Here is a 9,895-nt window from a genome sequence, read left to right on the forward strand (position 1 = left end):
AAAAGTTTCTATGCATACAAAGTCCGTTAAATACTCAAAGAAATTCGATGCTTTTTTCGAGAAAATACCCGATTTTTCTTGGGGTTCAGTGCTATTTCAAATTGAAAACTTGGTAACACTGCAATCAAGTCCGCTGCATGGCCGTTTTCCGGCTAGATTTAGCCGGTTGCGATAGCAAACAGCCGGAAAAAATTCGATTTAGCCGGCAGCCGATTTGTTAGCCGTTTTGCAAAAAAAATTAGCCGTTTTTTGCCGATTTTGCTCTTCGCCTTATTTTATTAAAATTCAAATATACAAGTTTTTATTTTTACAAATTTAGTGCTCCAAAATCTATTAGAAATGGCTAGTCTTACCTCTGAGAAAATTTGCATGTCGGACTGTGTTATATAAAATTGAAAAACAATCAGAAAGTGAGCCGATTTCAATGTTTTTTGTTTTAAGCGAGTGACCCAAATACACATAAACTGGGACGCGTCATTTTAGCAGATTACAAAGTTACAAGTTTTGCTGAAATTTTGCAGAATTTTCATAATTTTTACACTAAGTGTGAAATCTGTTTGTAGTATATGTTGTTTGTTAAGTAATGAGCAACATATTCATAAAAAATAATACATATTAAATAAACTAAAGAAAAATAGGCAAAACTTGCTTCAATTTTGCGTCCCAGTTTATATTTGGGAGAACGCAGCGGCAATTTTCTTCATAAAATTTTTGTTATGAATGTCTTAAATTTAAGTGTGAAGTTTTATTCGCTACACTTAGAAAATAAAAGAGCACGAATTTCGATGTGGAGCAAAACTCTCTGGGAAGACAATACATGGTGCAAACATACTTTTAAAATTTTATAAAATAAAACTGCAGTAGTTTTCATCTTATGTGGATAATTCTTGTGACAAATATGTACATAGTTTCGTGCTTACATTTTTGTATATATATTTTTAACAGCACCACATCTTTATCAGAAAATTCCGAGAATCCAAAAATTGGTCCTGTTACAAGTTGCAGGCATCATTTTAACTCGACCTCTTTCCTGTTCCACGAATAATGGTACATCTTACAGAGGTTTAAAGATATTTTGCGTCAGCAATTTGTTATCAACCTACGTACCCTACCTCGGAAAAGCAAAAAACTTTATATTCGAACGTTTGCTCAGGTGTACCGAATTCTGGCAGTTTGGAAACGCGCAACACTTTTAATATTTTCATCCAACTTCACTAACTTCAAATTTTTTTTCTACTTTTTTAAGAAACAAAAATTTGTCTGCTAGTGAATTTGGTGGCATGATTTTAGTTAAATGTCATAAACTTGTTAAAAGTGAAGTGGTCGGCAACAACAACGAATGTAAATAAATTAAACTACCTTCTGCTTTCACAGCTTTACCTGTTCATTTCTCAAAATATTACCCTCCGCCTAAGCAAAAGTGCCATACTTTCAGCTAATATAGCCATTTTGCGGGACAAAAAGCAACCTACTGAAAATTATCCAATATGTATAAGAAGGCAAAATTGTTTAGTAGAAAAGAAAACGCCATAAGTTTGTAATTTATCTCTGTTTTAAATATTTAAGTAATACAAACATGACTTCTGATGTAAAGCTTAGCTACGTATAACGACATTTTCCTTTGTTAAACAAAAATAAAGTGGTGTACAGCTTAGCTACGTATAAATAATCTTTATTAACCAAAAAAAAAATTCAATGGATTTACTAGTCTTTCTAATTGTGGTTTATGTACATATTTAAAAAAAATTTAATTCTGGTTGAAACATTTCAGCCGTTTTTAGCCGTTTTTTTTGTCCAATCTAGCCGGTCGCTCTGAAAAGTTCTGGCAACACTGATGGCCACGTGAGTTCCAAAAATACCTGCGAGGTAAACAATTACGCACACTGAAACACTTTTACTCGGAAAAATTGCCTATAAACTAATTAGATTGCACATTTCATTATTTTTCAATTAAGTCACCAATGTGATTTGAGTGACGTAAGTACAAACAAAATCAAGTTGTTATATTTCTCCACATACCCCCAGTCAAATGAATATGTAACACATATGAGTACACTATATCGATGCCGCTGAAAATATCTATAATAACAAATAGTATTGTTGGAACGGAATTGTCCGAACGGAAAATGATTTTTTATGAAAGCTTTTTCAAGGCGGGAATATACTCGGCGGGTTTGCCGTTGCCTGCCGAGGGGCGGCCGCTGTTAGAAAAAAAGTTGCTCGGGGCAGGGCTTTAACCCAGCTCCCGCGGAATGGTAATACGCATCTGTAACTCAGTCACACAGCAGACGTCAGTCTAACTGTTGGGAAAACGATTTCATAGCCTTTCGATTGGATGGACGCCTATCTACATACATATTAATATCTGTCCGACGCTATTTATTTGTATACTACCGTTTGACGAGTTCCACCAAGTTGACAGCTGATTTTAGACCAGCATAAGCTTATAATCATATAACATTCATTAGCATTTCATCATCAGCTAAAAGCACATGTAAGTATGTATCTTTTACAAATCCACTCTAAGCGGATAATTGTATTTCCACCATTGGTGACAACTTCAGTCCGTTAATAGACAAAAAATACTGATTTGTTCAAATGTGTAAATGTGTTTAACTGAATTGCGACTACATACATACATACATACATATAACCAGTAGCATTCTGTTACATACTTGCTTGGACATTGCTGAAGGATTTTCGTACGAAATGTTTGCTGTTTTAATCTAAAATAACAGCACTGTATATACATAGCACACCGATATACATATACGCATACTATTTATATGCACTTATACATACATATGTACATATGTATGTCATTTAAGTTTTGTATGATTTTATCTGTCTGTTATGGACAGAATACATGCCGAATCGTTTCGAGTGCAGAAGTTCACGTATTTAGGGAAAGTATTTTATCGTCCTTCTGAAATGGGCTAATTGTGGGAAGGCGAACCTCCCAGCAATGGGTTGAGCGCTGGGTTTGGGCCAATGAAAAATTCAATCCAGCCTCGGATGGAACACCCTTTTTTCCATGACGACTATGTTTTGAAGGTATGCACCTAGAATGTCCATACCTGATCGATGCCCTCGAAAAGGCGAAGCAGGACGAGTCAAGGCAAAAAAAAGAAACGCACAGACCCTTGTGACTTCTACTATAGCTGTCACGAAAAGGAGCGCAAACTCGGTGTTGCAATTGTGGTGGTAGAGAGACTCTATCACCGAGTGTTGTCGTTCACTCCGCTGGACGCTAATCTAGCCAAAATCTGAATCAAAACTAGATTCTTCAATATCTCGCCCATTTGCATTCATGCGCCGACGCAAGTGAAGGGCAAAGAGATTTTAATACCGGCATGCTCAAGGATGAGATCTTTGATCACAATGACAAAACGTCCGATAACGAACTGAGGCTGATCGTTTTCACCGAAGCTCGCAACATGATTTCAGCGATATCTGAATTTGATTTTGCACTGACGTGGAAAAATAAGATTCCATATAGGCACAAATTTAATTAATTTAAGTATACATACATATACCACGATATAGGGTGTCAGAAGATAGCTTAACAAGGTTTTAGTTTCGAAACTATTTTTAAGAGGCTTGCCACCTATTTATAAAGTTAAATTCAATGTATGCAATTGGTTAAATAAATGACTGCAATAAAAATATCAAGCAAATATGCTTTGAAAAATATTTGACACCTGTTCCAAAAATTAAATTACACTTGAATCAAGGCAATTAGAAAATTTAAATACATATGTATAACAAGATGGGTGTCTGACGGAACAGGTTCAACCGGGGTTTGGCCTTAAAATATTTTAAACAGGGTTGCCACCTATTTGAAAAGTTGAATTTATTTAAAATATACACACATAAGCTATATGAAATATTTAAATATGAATGTCAAACGAAGGAGCGGTAAGAAATCTTTAGCTTGAATATTTAGAATATTTAAGAGGGTTGCCACCTGTTTAAAAAATTATACTAAAATTCTTTAGTAAGTTAAAATAATTACTGAAAGATCGATATCAATTGAAAGGCTTTATTTCTGAACTACATTTAGTAGGGCTGCCACTTATCTAAAATATCAAATTCAGCTGTATTTATCAGGTAATTAAAATAAGTATCACAATGTCGGTAGTCGCTGTGGTGTAGTGGTTGGCAAACGCAGGAGATTTAGTTATTTCTAAAGTATATTTAGGAGGGTTGCCAGCTGTTTGAAAAGTCGAATTATATTATATATATATTATATACAAGCCCGAAGACGAAGACAATGCGAGGGCGAGCACGAATACGAAACCGAAATCAAACGCGACGACGAATACTTATACCGATACTTAAGCTAATATAAAAATTACATAGCGGTTACTCACACTTGCCTGGTTATCAGGTTATCTGGTTAAAAATTATTATTGCAAAGTGTATTTTATTGTTGTAAACCGGATACAAAATACAAGCAAATAACCACATAATCTGATAAGCAGGCAAGTGTGAACAACCTCATAATAAACATTTCCGTAAAAGTAATACAAAAAACTATAAAAATCCACCTAAGGCTTCACTCACATCGATGATGTTTGGTGCTAATCTTGAACATATATCGATTGTTAAAAGATTTTACTATTAGATCTCAAAGATAGAATTAGAATCAGTGATGACAGTTAAGTTTCTAATATCAGAAACCATGTAGTTTGTACTGTACCTATAGATCACTCATACGCCCTGTCCAACCTGTAGTAATTCGTATCACTCCCTCTGATACCAGAACGCATTTAAATTTAACCCACACATTGAATTCAAGCACTTAACGGTCACATACAAAGACACACACTTACGCACATAAATAATATTGTATAACCAAAGTAAATAAATAATTAAAAAAAAGGAACAGTCCAGCGCCTTCGTCTTGGTCTGCAGGCTGTATCGGAGATACAGCCGCTAAATTTAAACGTAGAATACGTCGTATGGTTAAGAGCATATCCAAGTCAAAAACGAAAGCACACACTAAGAAAAAAATATCGATAACAAAAGCGATAGTAATATCGATAAAAAATCGATATCAATATCGATATCAAAATCGATAATAATATCGATAACAAAATCGATAGCAAACTCGATAACAAAATCGATAAAAATATTGATAACAAAATTAATAAAAATATCGATTACAAGATCTATCAAAAAATGGATTACAAAATCGATTACAAAGTCGATAACAAAATCGACAAGTATATCGACATCAAAAGTGATAACAACATCGATAGCAAAATCGATAAAAATATCGATAGTAAAACTGATAAAAATATCGATAACAAAAGCGATAACAATATCGATAGCAAAATCGATTAAAAATATCGGTAACAAAACCGATAAAAGTATTGATGACAAAATCGATAAAAATATCGACAACAAAATCGATAGCAAAATCGATAACAAAATCGATAAAAATATCGTTAAATAATCGATAATAAAATCGATAACAACGTGGATAACAGAATCCATAACAAAATCAATCAAAATATCGATAACAAAATCGATAAAAATATCGACCATTATATCGATAAGTTCCGAAAATATCGATAGCAAAATCAATAACAGTATCGATATCAATTTCGATAACGAAATCGATAAAAATATCGATCACAAAACCCACAAAATATCGGTTATTATATCTATAAGTCCCGAGAATCCCGAAAATCGCTAAAATCCCGAAATAGTTCCCAGATTGAGTCTCTGTGCCTCTATCTATATCCTTTTCTCTACAACTACCTTTATTTTAATCTTCCTTCCTCTATCTTCATTTATACTTTTATCGGTATCCTCATCCTCATCTTTTTCTTTATATGTATTTATCTTTGTTTTTATTTTTATGTTTATCATATTTTTTATATACATATTCCCCTTCACCTTTGCCCTTATATATAAAAGTAAAGTGTTTAAATTTCCTTTGTTCTTAATTTTTGGCTTTATCTTTGCGGAACTTTGTTTTTATTTTTACCTTTGCCTTTATCCTTTTCTTTATCAATGTACGTACTCACCTTTACTTTTATTCTTCGATTGGTCTTTTTCTAAGTGTTGCTTCACTTCAAAAAGTTTTCGTGTATATATATATTAGTATAAAAAATAGAAACAGATCCACATTAACTGCAATCAACATATGTACATACGCTGTGATTAGGTTATAAATATTGCTCCATTTGTTAATCAAAAGCCGAAATATGTACTTACGCACACATACATACTTTTTGTCTCCTTGCCACACTTCCAATGCATGCACGTGTTTGCAAAATGATGACGAGGTGATTTTGTATGGAAAATCATTTATGCCCATATATTTGAATAAAATAAACATATATAGAAGATATCAACCAATACTTCCCATATACCAAACGAAAGGAAAACTCTGGAATTTTTGATCAAAGAAAACAAAAGCAAAATTATTCGAGCGGTTTTCGAGCATTTTGGTAATGAAAAAAATTTGCAAATTTTTTCAACAATTTTTTGCCTTAAAATGCTCAATATTTGTTAAATTTATATAAAATTTGTACCCGATAATATTTCTACTGCTCCAAAGAACCTATATCCCGAAAATGAAAGTTATATATGCCAACAATAAGTTGCTAGAGCACTTTAAAGGCTCAAAATTGACCCCAAAATAAGGCAATGTTTACCGTTGTTTTTACGACAGAAACCGAATTGGTTATTTACAAAGATGAATCTGTCGACAGGTTTCGAATTTTATCTTTGAAACGCCACACTTTTCTTTGAAATCGCTTTATTAGTTCTCGTGCAATAAGCGTTTTTGTGAAGCTCTAAAAATTACAACTACAACATTTGAACATAGCCCCCATACCTTAAGGTAAGACGTATTCTACGTCAAAAACTTCGATAGCACATCTAAAAGAAAATATCTCGCAAAGCGTACATAACCGTACCAACACACGCAACTAAAGATGCACCATCAGAAAAGCAATTGAAAGCGCGTAACACAAAGACCGCCTGCATACTTTTATTCAACAGGTGCGGATATGAAAACTCTATTGAACACCAACAAAGCACTAAGACCTAGTTTTCCGCAAGTTTAAGCTGCTGGTAATTAGTTAAGTAGAAATACATAAGTATTGGAAGTAAGTCATTGCGAACAAATAACATGTATTTAAAGATGCACGTGTGTGTTTGTGCACGTGAGTACGTTTTTATATGTGGAAGTGGCAATTTACAAATTTATTTATTTTTTTTGAGTACAATACAACATTTTTGTGTTGTAAAAGATTTATATTATATATAAAAATAAGTGCACGTTTTTGGTGTGACCTCATAACTTGAGAACGGCTTCCTCGAATTCAACCAAGTTTATGTGGCGTATTCGATCTATCATGCAGATGGTTTATGCGAAGTTTGCCCGAATTCGTAAACACACCCATACTAACTAAAATTTTTATGTTGTATATCTCTTGAAATATTTGTGGTAGAGCACTGGAAATTGGTATAGAGGTATATCAATTAATTCCATACTCATGGAGAAAAATGGGCGGTATTATGCATAGTCGGGCTATTATGCAGATGGTTTGTGTTAAGTTTCCCGAATTCGGAAAAGGGGGAGTGGCACCACCCATACTAACAAAAACTTTCATCTGGTATATCTCTTGAAATATTTGTGGTAGATTACTTGAATTGGTAGCTGTGCATGGCCTGTTCAAGAGTTGGCATTCCAAATTGTTTATTTATTCATACCCAAAATGGAAAAACAAAAAATGTTGTATATCCAAATGTGTTGGACTAAGATTTAAAATAAAGAATCAACAGTTTTGAAATAAAACAAATGATAAATTTTCATACAGAAAAATTCCAGAATTTTTCATTCATTTTTTAATATTTTTCAATATTTGGTGTAGAGAAGCACACCGGGGTACCGCTAGTATTATAATAAAAAATGCATACAAAAGGCACACAACTTTAGATAAATATTACGCAGTTATATTTATATCCGTCTTGGTCTCGATCGGTTCGTTTTTATGTGTTTTTAAGTTATAATAGGCTTATTCCATCTTGTATCCATTAGTGCAAATAAAACTAGATTATTTCAATGTTATTGCCCGCCGTTTTTCTAATAATAAGAATTAAAAATATTAACGTTAGACAGTAATAAAAAATTAAGCCACGCTTCCACTGAATTAAAATAGAAACAACTGCGTTCCAGCAATTAATTTACCAAAACACATATTAATTTTTTTTTGCATTAAATTTCCTTGAAAATACAAGCATTCCTTCCGATTTCCCACCGACCAAAGGAAAGATTGTAATGTACCAAACGAGCACAACAACAAAAATAAGTTAAATTCGTTGGAAGTAGAATGAGTTATCTGGCTTTCATATACAAGATAAAAATTTATTTTGATTAGCTCAGATTTACTCGGCGGGGCGCGTGGCTTTACAAACATATGTACATACATACTTACCCAGAAGATAATTTAGGTAGGCCTTCTTAAGTAAGGCCATTCTAAGAGGCCTACCCAAGAAGGGCTGAAAAAGTGCTTCCTTGCATGCCTTCTATTTCCATTTATAATTTACACGAATGCATAAATTTATATTATTAAGCATTACCAATGAATTTCAATAAACATTTGAAGTTGCGATAATACATAGTATTTGTATAATTTTTGTAAATTAAAGAAGCAACTTTAAAAGAACTCTTCCAAAAGGCCTTCTGAAGTACGTTCTATAAAAGCCCTTCTGGGAGGCCTTCCATGTGTAGCGAAAGAAGAAGCCCTTCAATTTGTGCCACTCCATACAAAAGAGAAAGGAGAAAGGCATATAGACAGCCTTATTTTAACAAAGTCACAAACTTCAGCGCATCACTGCTGTGATTTCTACCGCGCCTCAAAACTTGCCGCCCAAAAAATATGCCGCTTCAATTCAATATTTTAAATTTTTGTGTATTTTTCTAGCACTCAAAATCGAATTTTTTTTGACACATTTCTCGGCACGCTCGAAATCACAACAGTGATGAGCTAAATTTTGTAACTCTGTTAGAATAGAGGGGAGAGTGGAAGGCCTCTTGATTCCCAGGAAGGCCTTTCGGAAGGGCTTTTAACTCCTGAAATTATCTACTGGGTACATATGTAATTATATACTTTTTAACAACTTTAAACCTGTTACAGGTGTATGTACATTAATGTGGTCCAAAACTGTATGTGAAAAAATAAGATTGAATTTTTAATGCCGCCACCCCGTAGAATTGTTCTATACCGAAAAAAATATACCCCAATTTTTTATTTTGAAATAAAAAAAATTTATGAGTGCTCAAAGCGCTCATAGTTTTCCATGTATTTTATATGGGGAAAAAACAACTTTTCCTAGAAATAGTGTAGAATTCTTGAAAATCAATATTTTTCGATCGGAAAACTTTACTTATCTTCAAGAGTAATAATACCCGATTGTTTCTTTAACCATTTTTTCAGGGTAACTATATTTCATAGGTCCTCCAAAACCCTCAGAAAATGCAATGGAGGGACCAATAAAAAATCTTTAATATTAAAAAATGGTTAAATAAACAATTGGATATTGGATATAATGGAAGTCTCCTGAAGAGAACCACAATTTTCCGATCGAAAAATATTGATTTTCAAAAATTGTATACCATTTATACGAAAAGTTTTTTTTTCGCTGTGAGCACTCCCTAAATATTTTTTGATTTCGAAATAAAAAATAGGCGTATATTTTTTCGGTTCAGAATAATCCTAGGGAGTGTCGGTATTAAAATTCCAACTTTATTGTTTTTGGACCACTCTAATGTACACATATCCGCCGCACATATTTTAAGTTCCAGAGGCTTAAGCTGCCTTCAATTTATAGCGATTGGTAATAAGCACTCACAGGTTAGATATTGTAGAGC

The sequence above is a fragment of the Rhagoletis pomonella genome, unplaced genomic scaffold (genome assembly GCF_013731165.1).
Source record: "Rhagoletis pomonella isolate Grant_MI unplaced genomic scaffold, Rhpom_1.0 Rhpom_scaffold_00007, whole genome shotgun sequence".
NCBI classification, from domain to species: domain Eukaryota; kingdom Metazoa; phylum Arthropoda; class Insecta; order Diptera; family Tephritidae; genus Rhagoletis; species Rhagoletis pomonella.